Here is a 16397-nt window from a genome sequence, read left to right on the forward strand (position 1 = left end):
GAATGTCTATAAATAATGCAGAAATCAACAAGGCATGTACACAATTCTATATACTACAATATCACTATACTCCTTCTAAATTACGTATTCTTTATACTAATTTAGGCATCGGAGAGGGTTCGCCGGTCATCGACCCCTGTCTGACTATTTTCTCTCTTTCATGTCATTGAAAGTTATTGGTTAAGCAAGTTAAAGGATATTCTGATATCACAATGTAAGAAAATAGGCAAACGGGGCGCAGCGGAAATATAATTTTTTTACCCATTTCCTTTAACCAAGGATCCGTTAATCGTTATTTCATATCAAAGAAGGATAAAAAAAACATGTACCTTTGTGATGATCTATCCACTGTTGCTAGAGATGTGCCCACACGGAAATCAATGGTCTTTCCAAGAACACAAAAACAAAACAAAAATAAAGCGATTAGTAATCAACCGTTGAATAGCAACCAAAAGGATTGCCTCTAAAGGAATCAATACGAGATCAAAGAGAGAAAACGAGAATGATAATTAGTCGGGTGGAGTCTAAAGAATTTCTTGCCCTCGAAACTTATTGTTGAATCACTTAACTAAATTCTCATTCTAATTAGGATTACTAATTAGATAAGTAGGATAAATTATCATATTATCTATATCTATATCCCATATAAATATAAATATTATCTCTAATCAACTTAGATTATTTATCTTTAGGTTAGGATAATATTAGTTAGAGATTTAATCGCATTAAACTTCTAATTAAACTGTATCCGATAATTGATTTAATTATAATTATAATTTAATGACAATTATCTAAATAAATCAATTATCCCTACTTAATATATATAGATATATATATATATAAATTTTATCCCTCTTAATGCTCCACCCTATAATTACCATTCCGTCCTCCAGTTCCAAATCTCATGTGTGACCCAATATGTTCTTATCACTACTAGCAATATATAGTCATTGAATTAATTTCCCCAAATTATATTCAACCGATTGTATAACGGAATGGGTGTGCGGACTGTGAATAGCAGAAACGTAAACATTTTCCCATAGTAATAAGAAGACAGGTTGATTCCGTCATTTACCTTTCTGTATTAGTTCCAATATAATTCGATCATTCATCAGCTATATCCTTAAACAAATCTGTAACTATGGATTATGTCAAGTTACATATAATGAGACATTTGTTTTACTTGTTTAGGTAGAATTAACTTTAAATAGATAGGTTAAGTGAAATCTCCATTTCAACTCTTAACCCTATCACATTGCAAGGATTTCAAGTTAATTCTCCATAAGAGGCCCATGGATATATCTCCCATTTATCAGGAGTGACGCATGCTCAATCTAATATTAACTATCCCGCAATTACTTTATGTGATACCCAACGCCTGACGCACACACTCCAGGATCATTCGTGTTAATAGACCGTGTTCGCACAAAGTCAACGTATCACACTCCATAATCCAGAATCATTAATTAATATTTATTTGAGTTTGATGATTACTTCTACCTACTAATACCATTTGAGATAAACATGTGATATAGGATAAATCCATCCATCCTGTTATCTCAAGTTGGGTCCTTAATCCTAATGAACTCCTTCACCAGATCCATGTAATTGTCCAGATATCTCTATATCTGAAACTTATGATATCGGCTCTCTGTTTACAACAAAAGACATTATTACATGCAAGTCTCAATAGCATTATGTTAACCCCTTAAACACATTTCTTGACTTGAAGTGGTTTTAAGTTTATTAGTTTATCATAAAGTTTAGTCTCACTTCATGCTTGTGTGAATACTTTATAATCACTTTAGATAAACTTTGGGATTTCCTTTAACTTAATTAATTCTTAATAAAAGATGAATGCCTTTATATATAGTTTAAACATACTATATCTAATTAAAACAAATGATTAAAGGAACAATTCATTTACAAGTATTTATATCCTAAAACAATTGTCTATAAGACATAAAACCCCAACACAATTTTGTAAAAGTCATGCCCCAACTTAGGAACCATTGGTTACTGCATCTTTTTATTACTTTCTTGACATTTGACGTGCCACGACTTTATGAAAGTTAGTAAATCATTTTCCATGTCACTTCTTAAAATAATTTCTTTTAGTTAGTTTAATTTGTTTAAAAAAACAAAAGTGAAAAATCGAAAATCTACAGGAATTATATTCACTTACATGTTTTATCCTTTCTTTTTCTTTTTTTGTTACGATGATTTAACAATGATTAAAACATAATAATCATGTCTAATGTCATAAAGATAAATCAAATTACATAAAATGAAAATTGACGAATTATGTATAAATTTTTCACAACATAAATACCTCTTCTAGACTTTACATAACTTCAATTCACAAAGAAACAGTGAAGAAAAAATCAGAGAGTCAAAGATTGAGTTTGATATTTTTTTTTCACATAGAAAGGAATGACATTATTTCGTATGAAAGTACAAGTAGTTTGCTTTTTTATTCAATTATTTTCCATTTATAATAAATTAAATAGGTCATGTTGAATCGGCCGGGTCTCATCAAGAGCGATCCATCCGAAATATCAGACATGTTATTATTATTCAAAAAAAAAAAGAAAATGGAAAAAGTGTTTGACCTCCTACTTATCTTTACAACCCATGTTTTTTACTTCAATAAAAACCCAACTAATAAAAATTTAAGGGGAAATTACGTGAAATGCCATATTTGGTGGTTTTATTCCGATGTGTAACTATCATGTTTTGTGCACATAAGTCTTTTTAAAATTTTTATTTTAAAAATACTATTTTTTATGTTTTTCATTTGTATCATATCTTTTTGCTTTTGCCCCTGTCGTTTTGCATTCCTTTTTCCCGCTTTCATTCTCTAGATTTACGTTGTTTTCATTGGCTTTTTGTTTGCTTTTCTTTAGTTTGTTTTTTTTTTGTATTAGGTTTCTATTTGTATTTGTGTTGGATTGTTTTTTTCATTGTTTTTTGTTTTTGCATCAATGTTACAAGGTTTCACAACGATTAAAGAGAGTAAGAAAATGGATTTGAATTTTTATTCTAATAATGATGAAGCTTCTACTGCTTATAATTTTAAGGATTCTCAACATGAATCTTTGCTACAATACAATGATTGATGATTTAAATATTCCTAAACCTTTTATTAGTGTTGGTAAGAGGAAAATGGTTCTGAAGGACGATGTTTCTATTAAGAAGCATAAGAAAGAGTCGGCGAAGAAGTTGCATATTGACGAGAAGAAAGATTTTTGTCGAAAAATAACGTGGATAAGATTGTTGAGTATGATGTGAAGAAGGATAAAAATGTTAGTAGAAAGATAGATGAGAACAATCGAGTGAAGAGGTTAGCAAAGAAAACAATTAGTGGTAAATACATGACTGTTTTGTTAGGGGCCAATTTCACACCTATATCCATTTTTTTTTTTTGCTAAATCGAACTCGCTCAATTTTGTGTGTGTATGTGTGTATATGTACATGTTATCATCTGAGTGGTTCATAACTAATTTTTCTATACAACTGTAAAACGTCTCAAAATTGAGTTTAATTTGGACTAGAAAAGTAAAATTGGGTCATTTCGAACAAACTTAGAGAAATTTATCCACTTTCATATATTAATCAAGTTTGATTTTATAATTAGATACAAACTCAATAAGCTAATTAATTTCCCCCAGTTTTAATTTTCCAGAGATAGGGGCCGAAATCATCCATGGTAGGGGTGGTTCCGGCGATCGGGGGCGCCTGACCCCTCCAGGCCCACCCCTAAAATAAATAAAGAAGTTTGTGAAGAAGTCTTCTATTAAATATGAAAGGAAGGATACTTGTGTCTAAATTGAAGGTATATCGCTTTTTAGTTTTCTTTTATTTTGAATTTAGTCAATTTTATACACTATTTGTACATATTAATTATTATTATTTTGTTTTGGTTGTGTTGTTGAATTTCTGTAAGTCTTTGAACAGTTAGAATTAGGTGAAAATAATTTGGATGAAAATAAATGAATGAAATTTAAAGAAATTAGATGGAATTGTGTTAAGCCCAAAATATACCTAAAATATCATCAATAATTACATCAATATTGCTACAAATTTATGCTATTTATACCTGTTTAGAATGCTTTTACTCTCGAATATGTTTCTTTCTTACAAGGTACCTAAATATTTGGTAAAATCCAAATAGGAACGAAAAGAGCTCAAAAACAGAATAAAAACCTTACAAAAGGAGTTAAAAACGACAAAGATCAAATTACACCAAAACGAGGACAAAGACGAGGTCAGAAACAGAAGAAATGTCAAATTCTCGGTTAAGGAAACAAATTCTCGGTAGGGAATTTAATGAAAGCCGCGACCGAGAATCCACAATTCTCGGTCGCGACACGCGTTCTTCAGAAACTCCTTCCCTTCGTTCGAAGACCAAAATGATGCTTCCCCATTCTCGGCCGAGAATTAAATATTCTCGGTAAGAGCAGAAAATCTGTATAAGCCAATTGCACACTTTCGTTTTCGACGAAACGCGTTCGTTCGGGTGGATAAAGACGTCCTTTCACAACGGATACGATCCTTCACAACGGACACGACACTTCAATCAAGACTCTTCAACATCTATAAATAAAGAGTTGATGGAGAGTTGAACAGATGTAGAAGAGAGAGATTAGTATAGAATTTATGCAGAAATTCCGAGTCAAGTGATTCAGAATTTAGTTTTTCATTTCTGTTCAAAACAATATGATGTACACACATTGTTTATGTTTAGTTTTCATTTTGGTAGTAGATAGACGAGTCTCTATTACGAAGATTCAACGAGAAGATTGAGTAGAGGATCCGCCCTGAGTCTGACAAACTCTAACGAAACCCAAGGAAAGGATTGACAACCCGTTCACTTGCAAGTCGTGAAATGTTTTCATGCTCCTTGTTCTCTGTAAACTTGTATCAATTTATATTTCATCTAATAAAGTCTGTTCTATTCGATAGATTTTTATGCAGCACTTTGGTAAAGAATCCGAAGTGGACTGCTGGTGTTTTCATTAAAACGTAGTTTAATTCAAAATCTTTACAAGGAAACTTTGTTGAACAACTTAGACAAATTTCTATCTCGAAAGAGTTTTAATTTGGTTAAGGTAGCGATCTAACACGACCGTAGGAGGATTGAATACAGTTCAAAGCCTAAAAATTAGAGGTTCCGTCATTTATTTCATCGTCATAATTTATACAAAGTTTAAAGTTGTTTTCTTTGTTTAATGCAAACGAATATATTTGTTTACTTTTCTAAAAAGTACTAAACGTTCCTGTCTTGCAAATTCATTCTTAAATCAGAATATTTTCTAACGTCTTCATACTCTAATCTAATTCTCACTCTAGCAATTTCAAAACCAAATCCGATTTAACGATTTTCCTTATTATAAATCTTAAAAGTATATTTAACCTATTCAAAATAAGTTTTTGTTAAAAAACGTTCCCTGTGGGATCGATATCTTTTATTACTACAAGCGTATACCGTGCACTTGCGGAAATCGCTCAATAAGTTTTTGGCGCCGTTGCCGGAGAACGCCAAAATTTTTGACAAAAATTTAGATTTTTCGTATTTTATTTCGAATCTATGTTTATTTATACTTATTCAAACTTTTATTTTTTTATTTATTTCAAATTACTAACATATTTATTTTTCAAATTCTGTTTTGTAGGTAGTTTCGGTTCGTGCGAAATTTCAGGTTCATGCGCAGTTCTCGAAGTTCAGGCACGTCACCAGATCCTATTGACCCATAAATTGAAAGGACTCTTAAAAAGAACAAGAGAGACAACAAAAACAAAAACAAAAACAAGACCCCAATAAAAACCAGAGTTACCGAGCCAGAAATTATGGCTACACTCATGGATTACGCTAGGCCAAGAGTGGCCGGTGTAACAAATAGTATAGTTAGACCCCAAATTAATGCACACCATTTTGAAATTAAGCCAGCATTGTTTAATATGTTGCAAAATAACGTAACATTTTACGGGTTACCTAACGAAAATCCTAATACCCATTTGACAAATTTCTTAGAAATTTGTGACACTTTTAAAATTACTGACGTGACTGCAGAAGCAATCAAACTTCGCCTTTTTCCTTTTACTTTGAAGGATCGGGCCAAAGAGTGGTTAACTTCTATGCCAGTCGCATCATTTGAGACTTGGGAGCAATTAGCCCAAGCATTTTTATCAAAATTTTTTCCTTTAGCAAAAACCGCAAGAGTCATAAAAGAGTTAACATCTTTTTCTCAAAATGATAATGAAACTCTTTATGAGGCTTGGGGACGTTTTAAAGAACTTCAACGTTTGTGCCCACACCACCAATTGCCCGCTGAACTTTTAATGCAAACATTTTATAATGGACTAAATCCTACAACTAGAGGTTCATTGGATGTTATGTCTGGAGGGTTATTCATGAAGAAAACATCTGCCCAAGCAAGAGAGCTTTTGGAGGAAATGGCAATCAACAGCAGTATGTGGCCCGCGGAACGTGGACACATACCAGTAGCGAAACCATCATCCTCAACAACGTCATCAGTTAAAGGTATAGTGAATCTTGATCCAGTTGCGATGTTGCAAGCCCAATTTTCTGCCTTATCGCACAAAATTGATAGGTTTATAGCACCGTGTGATCCTAATGGTAAGCCAATCCAAACGGATGTGGATTATGAAGGTATGAGCGAAATTGAACAAGTAAATTTTGTCCAAGGGCAAAATCAAACTAATAACCCTTACTCTAATACATATAATCCTAGATGGAGAAATCATCATAACTTTAACTGGAGAGATAATAATAACAATGCTAATGCTAATCAAAATCGTACCACTAATTATCAAAATCAATCAAGAGATACGATTAGCACTTTATCTTCTAAAATCGACAAATTTATTGATGCTATGAGCGGAAAAATAAGTAATCATGACGATGGTTTTAAACGGATCGAGAATAAATTCGATCAGCTTATTAAAAACCAATCATCTAGCATCCATAATTTGGAGGTTCAAATTGGACAACTCGCCAAATCAATTCCATCCCGCAAAGAGGGAAGTCTTCCAAGCCATACGGAAGAAAATCCGAAAGAGCATGTAAAGGCTATCACTCTTCGTTCAGGGAAAAATTACTTAGGTCTGGAAATGCCCGAAAATTCGACTGTACCTGGAACTGATTTACCAAAGTCCAAAGAAGATACATTAAATCAAAAAGATGCACCAATTGACTCTAGTACAAAAACTTTTGTACCCAAACCACCTTTTCCACACAAAGTCCGCAATAAGGACTATGACAAACAACTTTTAACATTTTTAGACAAACTTAAAAATTTGCATATTAATTTGACGTTTATGGATGCGATTACGCAAATTCCCAATTATGGTAAATTCCTCAAAGATTTAATTTCGAAGAAAATCAGTTGGGAAGGAATTTCATCCATTTCACTAACTAAAGATTGCAATTCAATTGTGTCAAGTACTTTGCCCACCAAACTCAAAGATCCCGGATGTTTTACCATTCCGTGTAAATTGGGAGATATTGAATTCCCAAGTTGTCTTTGTGATTTAGGAGCAAGCATAAACTTGATGCCATTATCTATTTTTAATAAGTTAGGCTTAGAAGAAGATATCAAACGTACCAATATGGTTTTGCAATTAGCGGATCAAACCACTAAAAGACCATATGGTATAATTAAGGATGTTTTAGTTAAAGTTGACAAATTTATTTTTCCTACCGATTTCGTTATTTTAGATTTTGCTTATGACGTTAATTGTCCGCTAATCTTTGGTAGACCGTTCATGAACACGGGACGTGCTCTAGCTAATGTGTCGGAAGGGAAAGTAGTTTTACGAATAGGAGATGATAAGATTGAGTTCGATATGAACCAAGCTATGAAATATCCTATGGAAGATTTCGCTTGTATGAAACTTGATTTAATTGAAGAATGTGTCAATGACATTGTTCAAAAAGAAGAAATAATAGAACCTATAATGAGTGAGGAACTAGAAGATAAGGACCCAGAACCTTTGATTCGAGAAGATGGACCGGTTTCGCCTTCGATTATAGTTCCACCTAAATTAGAACTTAAAGAATTACCAAGTCATTTGAGGTACGCTTTCTTAGGCGAAGACGATTCTCTACCTATAATTATCTCTAACAAGTTAACACAGGTTCAAGAAGAGAAATTGAAAGAAGTTGTTAGAAATAGGATAGGAAGTATGGGTTGGCAAATTTCAGACTTAAAAGGTATTAATCCGAGCATTGTAATGCATAGAATTCACTTAGAAGAAGATAAGCCACCTAAAGCGGATAGGCAAAGACGCCTAAATCCGAATATGAAAGAAGTAGTCAAAAATGAGATTACTAAACTTCTGGACAATGGAATCATTTATCCTATTTCGGATGGTGAATGGGTTAGTCCAATCCATTGTGTACCTAAAAAGGGAGGCATAACAGTTGTAAGGAATGAAGAATGTGAATTAATACCTACACGAACCACCACTGGTTGGAGAGTTTGTATAGATTATAGGAACCTTAATAAAGCAACTAGGAAAGATCATTTTCCTCTTCCTTTCATTGATCAAATGATCGAAAGGATAGCTGGTCATGCTTTCTACTGTTTTCTAGATGGTTACTCCGGATTCTTTCAAATATATATTTACCCGGATGACCAAGATAAAACGACCTTCACATGTCCTTACAGAACATTTGCATATAGGAGAATGCCCTTTGGTCTATGTAACGCACCTGCAACATTTCAACGTTGTATGACTGCAATATTTAATGATTTCATTGAAGATATCATGGAAGTTTTTATGGATGATTTTTCAGTTTATGGAGATTCTTTCGACTCATGCCTACAAAACTTGGATAAAGTTTTGACTAGGTGTGAAGAAACAAATTTGGTATTAAACTGGGAAAAATGTCATTTCATGGTTGACGAAGGAATTGTTTTAGGTGACAAAATATCTGAAAAAGGATTAGAAGTGGATAGAGCAAAAACTTCAGTAATAGAAAAATTACCCCCTCCAACTACTGTTAAGGGAGTAAGGTCATTTTTAGGACATGCCGGTTTTTACAGAAGATTTATTAAGAATTTTTCTGTAATTTCCAAACCACTCACTAATTTACTCATGAAAGATTCAACTTTTGATTTTAATGAAGATTGCGTTAAAGCTTTCGAAACATTGAAAACAGCTTTAGTCAGTACACCTATTATTGCTAAACCCGATTGGGATTTACCCTTTGAAATTATGTGTGATGCAAGTGATTTAGCTGTCGGATGTGTTTTAGGTCAAAGGAAGGATAAGAAACTTCATGTCATTTATTATGCAAGTCATACACTATCCGGTGCACAATTAAACTACACCACAACAGAGAAAGAAATGTTAGCTGTAGTCTTTGCATGCGACAAGTTTAGGTCATACTTGTTAGGTTCGAAAGTTATTATCTATACCGACCATGCAGCTTTAAGGTATTTATTTGCTAAAAAAGATGCAAAACCACGTCTCATTAGATGGGTTTTATTGTTACAAGAATTTGATATAGAAATTAAAGACAAAAAGGGAGTAGAAAACCTCGTCACCGATCATTTATCGAGACTTGAAGATGAAAACGGTCCTATAGGTGAAACTATCGGTATACGAGATGATTTCCCTGATGAACATCTCTATCAAATAAAAAGTGTCATGTCGCCATGGTATGCAGATATTACTAATTACCTTGCAGCCAATATTGCTCCGGAAGGATTATCTTTCCAACAAAAGAAGAAATTTTTCTTTGACATTAAACAGTATTTTTGGGAAGATCCCTTTTTGTTCAAAACTTATGGTGACGGGATAATTAGGAGATGCGTTGGTGAAAATGAATATGAATCGATAATGTCGGAATGCCATTCTAGCTCTTATGGAGGACATAATGGAGTTAGTAAGACAGTAGCTAGAATATTTGAATGTGGTTTCTTTTGGCCTACGATGTTTAAAGACGTCCGTTCATTTATTACTCGTTGTGATAAGTGCCAAAGAACAGGAAATTTAGGAAGAAAAGATGAGATGCCCCTCACAACCATGTTAGAAGTTGAAGTCTTCGACATGTGGGGAATAGATTTCATGGGACCTTTTCCCCCTTCTTTTGGTAAAACTTACATATTAGTCGCCGTTAATTATGTTTCAAAGTGGGTTGAAGCAATTGCAACCCTGACAAACGATTCTAAAGTAGTTGTTAATTTTCTTGACGATATATTTTGTAGATTTGGTTGTCCTAGAGTCATCGTTAGTGATGGCGGTACCCATTTTATAAACCGAAGTTTTGATACGCTTATGAAAAAATATGGAGTACGCCACCGCGTGTCTACGCCATACCATCCTCAGTCAAATGGTCAGGCGGAGATATCTAATAGAGAACTCAAATGGATTCTAGAGAAAACAGTTTCATCTTCAAGAAAAGATTGGTCTTGTAAACTCAATAATGCGTTATGGGCATACCGTACTGCATTTAAAACACCAATAGGAATGACTCCATGCCGCTTAGTGTATGGGAAGGCATGTCATTTGCCAGTCGAATTAGAACATAAAGCCTATTGGGCTATTAGGGAACTTAACTTTGATTTACGACAAGCAGGTAAGAAACGTTTGCTTGATTTAAATAAATTAGATGAGTTACGCCATCTATCTTATGAAAATGCAAAGATTTATAAAGAAAAAGTGAAAAAATGGCACGATGCCAAGATTAAAGTCAAACACTTTAATGTTGGGGATAAGGTGCTGTTATTTAATTCACGACTTCGTTTATTTTTAGGAAAACTTAAGTCCAGATGGATAGGACCGTATTTAGTCGTCAAAACATTCAATTATGGTTCTTTAGAACTTAAAGGACCTAACGGAGTTCGTTTCAAAGTTAATGGTAATCGATGTAAAATTTATTACGAAAATATTTCACACATAGGAATTAAGTTCGTAACATTATTATCTGACGTTTAAATCATTTAGCTTTTCTAACACAGTTTATTTTGTTTTAATTCTTTTAGATTTTTGTTCATTTTTATTTTATTTTATTTTATTTTTACACATGCCATTTTTTGATTAGATGATTTTATATTATGATTTAGATGCATAAAATATGTTTATTTCATGATTTTAGATTTGATTTTAGGCAATTAAGACCGAAATTGAAGTTTCAGGCAATTCTCTGTCGAGAATTTGGAATTCTCAGCCGAGAATCCTCTTTTTCACAATTGTCAAAATAGGTTAGGTTTTTCTGAACTTACCGAGAATATTAAATTCTCGGTCGAGAATCGGGATATAGGTTTCGACGCCTGATTTCCGCAAGGAAATCAGCGTGTCGCAACCGAGAATTTGGAATTCTCGGTCGCGACACGCGTTATTTCTGCAATATCAGGCCTGAATCATCTTCAACCTGCAGACAAACCCTTTCAATAATGAAAACTTAAGTTTCTTCAATTCAGAAAGGTATAATTTTATGCCTTTTCACATCAAAACAACACCTCATTTCATCCTAAAATCTTATAAATAAGTCCTTGAGGATCTTGGTTCTGTTACAAATCTTTTCATCTTTGTCAGATCAAATTTCTGATTTTCTTCAAACACTATTTTTCCTAAGTTACAGAAACCTTGTATCTTTAGTTCTACGTCATGCCTACCAAAAACAAACCTTCAAAGAACAATGTTGCTTCAAGCAACAAACGCCCAGACTTATCCAAACGATATGGGGCGCCATTTCCTATCTTCAATCACGATGAAGGTAGGCGTTACTGGAGGCTCCGTTACAAATTCTTCACTGGAATGTTGTATATGGATGACTTTCTTAATGCTCAACTTGGAATTAGCGATGACATGAGTAACTATATGGAACGCCTAGGGTGGACAAAATTCGCCAAAATGCGATTTCCTATAATAGGCGACTGGATACTCGAATTCTTTTGTACCGTTCGTTTCATTAACAAACGACGAGTACGTCTCAGTTTTCGTCGAGAAGGCAAATTGTTTACCTTTGGATATCCCGAGTTGCATGCTTGGTTTGGTTTTCCCCCGAGGGATACAATCAAACGTCATCCTGGAAAAGACATGACATCCACTGATATTTGGAGAATGCTCACTGGATTCTAGCGATTCAATTCTAAACTCGCCTACAATCAGTCTTTTCACTCCAGTTCCATGCTGTATTTGCACAAATTTTTGTGTCACAGTCTGTTTGGTCGCACACTCAGTAGTGTGGTCCGTGACACTGATTTGTATGTCCTTGGGGATGTGTTCCAAGGCAATACAGTAGATTCTTCCAAAATTCTGATGGAAGGTCTTGTTGCTGCATCTCGATCCACGGATAAAAAGATTGGATTCGGGAATATTATTTGTGGGATAATTCTCGGTACCAAGGGTACTATCGATATTCCTTGGAGCGAGGATGAGAGTTTCCCGACTCTCGATTATGAGTTTCTCGAGTACGAAGGACTTGTGAGACGTGTATTTCGAGCAGGCCCTCATTTTCTCTCTGCACCAGAACGTCAAGCTTTTGTGCAGTTGCAAATAGATCGTTATAGGGCTAGAAGAATCCCTCTTGATAGGGACGAGTATATAGAGTAGTTTTGATTTATTTTTCATTTTGTGATTCTTGTATATATTTGTACATCTTTGATTGAATAAATATTTCTATTTTGCTTCATATTCTTATTTTGATATTAGTTAAACTATCATCATTTCATTTTAATAATATGTTCATCAATCTATCAAATGAGACTTTATTAAATCCATGACTAAGTTTAGATTCATTAATATATATAGATTCATTTAACTTACTTGATTAAATGAAGCATTAATGTTTCATTTAATTCTTGTTAAGAACCTTTGATATTCTTAACTTACATGAATTTCTATTTATTAAGCAAATAATTAATTTTCCATTAATAAAGGACAAACCTTTGGTTTTCCTTACATTTAATAAACTTCATTTAAGTTCTTAAGTGCAGGTATCATTTTTATTCAATTCAGGTCATAATAAATAAACGAAATACCCAAAAACAAGTCACCAGGGCTGATCCGCGACCGAGAATTGTAAATTCTCGGTAACTTCAGCAAGGGAACGCGCGGGATTTTAGAGAAAAATTCTCTGAATTAGCCATGCCGCGACCGCGGATCCGAATACTCGGTCGCGACACGCGGCCTGTAGAGCCACCAGTTCCGGATTTTTGACACAATTTTTGGCCTATTCCTATTCCTATTCTACCTCTACATCTACCTATTCCACCCTATATAAACCTACCTCTTACACAAACCTCACATCACCTCTCTTTTTACCCAATCCCCTACTCCAAACTCTTCCCCATAAAACAACTTTTACTCTTCCCAATTTATTCATTACCATTTCTATACTCTTTTCACTTCAATCACCTCCCATTCCAACTCCCAACTTATCTTCAAGCTTTGCTCTTTCTCCTAATTTATCTTTTCTTTTCTTCTTCTCAAAACCCTAAACACCATTAACATGCCTAGAACTAAGCGTGTTGGTCACAAGCCCACTATTACGGAAGCTAATCGCCTACGGGTTCGATGCGGGGCTTATTTCGATATCGCTTCGGAGGAGGAAGCCGCTCGTTTCACTCACTTTTCACAAGCCGATCGCCAATTTGTGGACATGCTCTTCCTAGACTTCGATTCGGTAAGAGCATTGAATTTCTCCACTAGAATTGATGCTTTTATTGAGGCTTTGGGGTGGCAAGAATTCGTTTCTATGCGTTTTCCCCGTATAAATGAGTATGTGGTGGAGTTTTTGGTCACCTTAACTATGAACAAGAAGAAAACCTCTATTTCTTTTAGGAATAATGGTGTGACTTACACCATTGATTATGAAGCAATGGGAAACATGTTTGGTTTCCCTACTTCTGCTTTTTATGATAAGCCTAAGGATTTTGATAATGATGCTATTTGGCAAACTCTTTCGGATCAAGACTATTTCAATTCGAAAAACACCTCAAGCAAGTTGATTAAGGATAATTGTGTGTTCTTCTTTCATAAATTTTTAAGTTTCTCTTTGTTTGGTCGTGTTGAGAGTTCGAAGATTCAGGTTCGGGATTTGTTTGTTTTGGATAGTTTATTTAAGGGCTTACGGGTTGATAGCATTGGTATTCTGTTTGATAATTTATTCCGTGCTTCGAGGGCTACTACCATTCAAATCCCTCTCTGTAATTTTATCACCGCTATTGTGTTGGGAGCACGGGGTGAATTGGCCGATTATGACATGTCCACCTACCGTGGGTATATTCCACTCTTGGACATCTCGGCTCTTGAGCGGGCTCACTTATTGCTTACTTCGTGTCCTTCCGTCTTTATTTCATATGCTTCCCGTATTGCCCATCTTCGTGGCACTATGGGTGGAGGAGCTTCAGGTTCTCAATTTGTAGGTACCGAAGGCGGAGGCGAGGCGGAAGGAGAGGAGGATGCGCCACAAGCTCAACCACAACCCCAAGCACCTAATGAGGATGATCCGGTGAATTTAAGGCGGATTTTGAACCAAATCAATTCCAATAATCGCCAAATGAATTTAAGAATTGATGATTTGGTGGAAAATAACATGGTGATGAATGACAACCTCAATCTTTTGAGGCGTGAGCATAGGTCTACTCGGTCTCGGATGCTTTCATTTTTCCGACGCCGAAATGTGGAGACTTCACCTACACCTCCGGATTCCCCGCCTCATGCATAGGTTGTTTTCTTTATTTTTATTTTTATCTTGTTAAAGTTTGGTACAATATTTCTTTTTAATATGTTTGGTACAATTTTTAATTTTATGTTGAATGTTTTATTTGCTCATATTCTATCTTTCTTTCGTATGCTTTATTTCGTGCTTATTTTTTTTATGATATCTCGATTTTTGCACCAATGAGGACATGGTCCATTTTAAGTGTGGGAGGAGATATACATATATCATTTTAGTTTTTAGCACAAATAACAAATGCAACGAATAATTTTTATGCAAATGCACCATATATATTGCAACACATTTTATTTTCACACTATTTTTATTAACTTTACATTTTTCATATGTTTATAAATTAATCATAAGTTAATGTGATTTTTATTTTAGGTTATCGTTATCGTTAGAAATAATATTTCTATACGGGCATAGTTTTTCAAATTTTTCACAAATCTCTGATACGATTTTTAATAAAACGTCTCGAGTGAATGTATTTAAGTAAATAAATTCTTTATTTCAATCTCTATTTTATATCATGCAATTCATGATACAATAAATCTTATTTTAAATTTTCAATTAGGTTTATAGGCATTAAATTGAACTAACAATTTTAGCTCGGTTTGATTTCGTCTTACATAAACACCAATTGAAGTTTTTAAGGAAACTTTAGCCATAATACATGTTGAATTTTAAGTCAATATAGGATGAATGTGCTATCTTTCTTTTTCCCAAGTTACAATTTCAATTTTATATTTCATATTAATTAATCAATTAGTTGAATTCTTAACTTTTGGCCACGATTGAGACCAACCTTATCACAATCGAGGTATGAAAGGGAAGAAAATTAAGTACCGTTTACTTTTGGCCACGGTTGCGACCACCCTTATCACAATCGAGGTATGAAAGGAACGTTTAAAATCAGAAAAATACACGTGTTTAAGTTTAAAGTAACGATTGCGTCCACCTATGGTATGGTCGGTACCTCTTAAGCGAACACTAAGCAATAACATACGTATAAGGTTACGATCAAGACCACCCTTATCTCGGGCGTAACTAAGCAAATAAATTAAAATTAAGTACTTATTTAAAATAATATATCTTATATATTAGTTTAGGTTTGGGAAAGGAAATTTTGTGCTTTGAAATGCCTTGAGACGAAAGACTCAATAACATGCGTGCTTATTTCGTCCCGAATACTTCAGTTTCAAAATTAAAAATACAAGACGAATGATATATCGCCTATTATACTATGTTAGTTTGATATTTTGCGTATAAATTTGCCATGCGAAGTTAGTCTTTTCGGCTTAACTAATTTAAAAGGTAATACCAAGATGTATGTTTTATTTTTATAAAGAGATTAATTAAAGAATAAATTCAGTGAAATTTTGCTCGGGACTAGCAAAAGATTAAGTGTGGAGATTTGTTAAGCTCAAAATATACCTAAAATATCATCAATAATTACATCAATATTGCTACGAATTTATGCTATTTATACCTGTTTAGAATGCTTTTACTCTCGAATATGTTTCTTTCTTACAAGGTACCTAAATATTTGGTAAAATCCAAATAGGAACGAAAAGAGCTCAAAAACAGAATAAAAACCTTACAAAAGGAGTTAAAAACGACAAAGATCAAATTACACCAAAACGAGGACAAAGACGAGGTCAGAAACAGAAGAAATGTCAAATTCTCGGTTAAGGAA

The 16397-nt window shown here is 34.0% G+C and overlaps 1 non-coding gene across 1 annotated transcript; it reads right to left on the bottom strand.

Annotated features, from left to right (window-relative positions):
- Nucleotides 1-6219: 6219 nt before the first annotated feature.
- Nucleotides 6220-6326, bottom strand: LOC136221219 (small nucleolar RNA R71). The gene has a single exon (XR_010684998.1). It is a non-coding gene; the product is annotated as a small nucleolar RNA R71 (small nucleolar RNA).
- Between the last annotated feature and the right edge of the window lie 10071 nt (nucleotides 6327-16397).

Source organism: Euphorbia lathyris, chromosome 2 (genome assembly GCF_963576675.1).
Source record: "Euphorbia lathyris chromosome 2, ddEupLath1.1, whole genome shotgun sequence".
Taxonomy (NCBI): domain Eukaryota; kingdom Viridiplantae; phylum Streptophyta; class Magnoliopsida; order Malpighiales; family Euphorbiaceae; genus Euphorbia; species Euphorbia lathyris.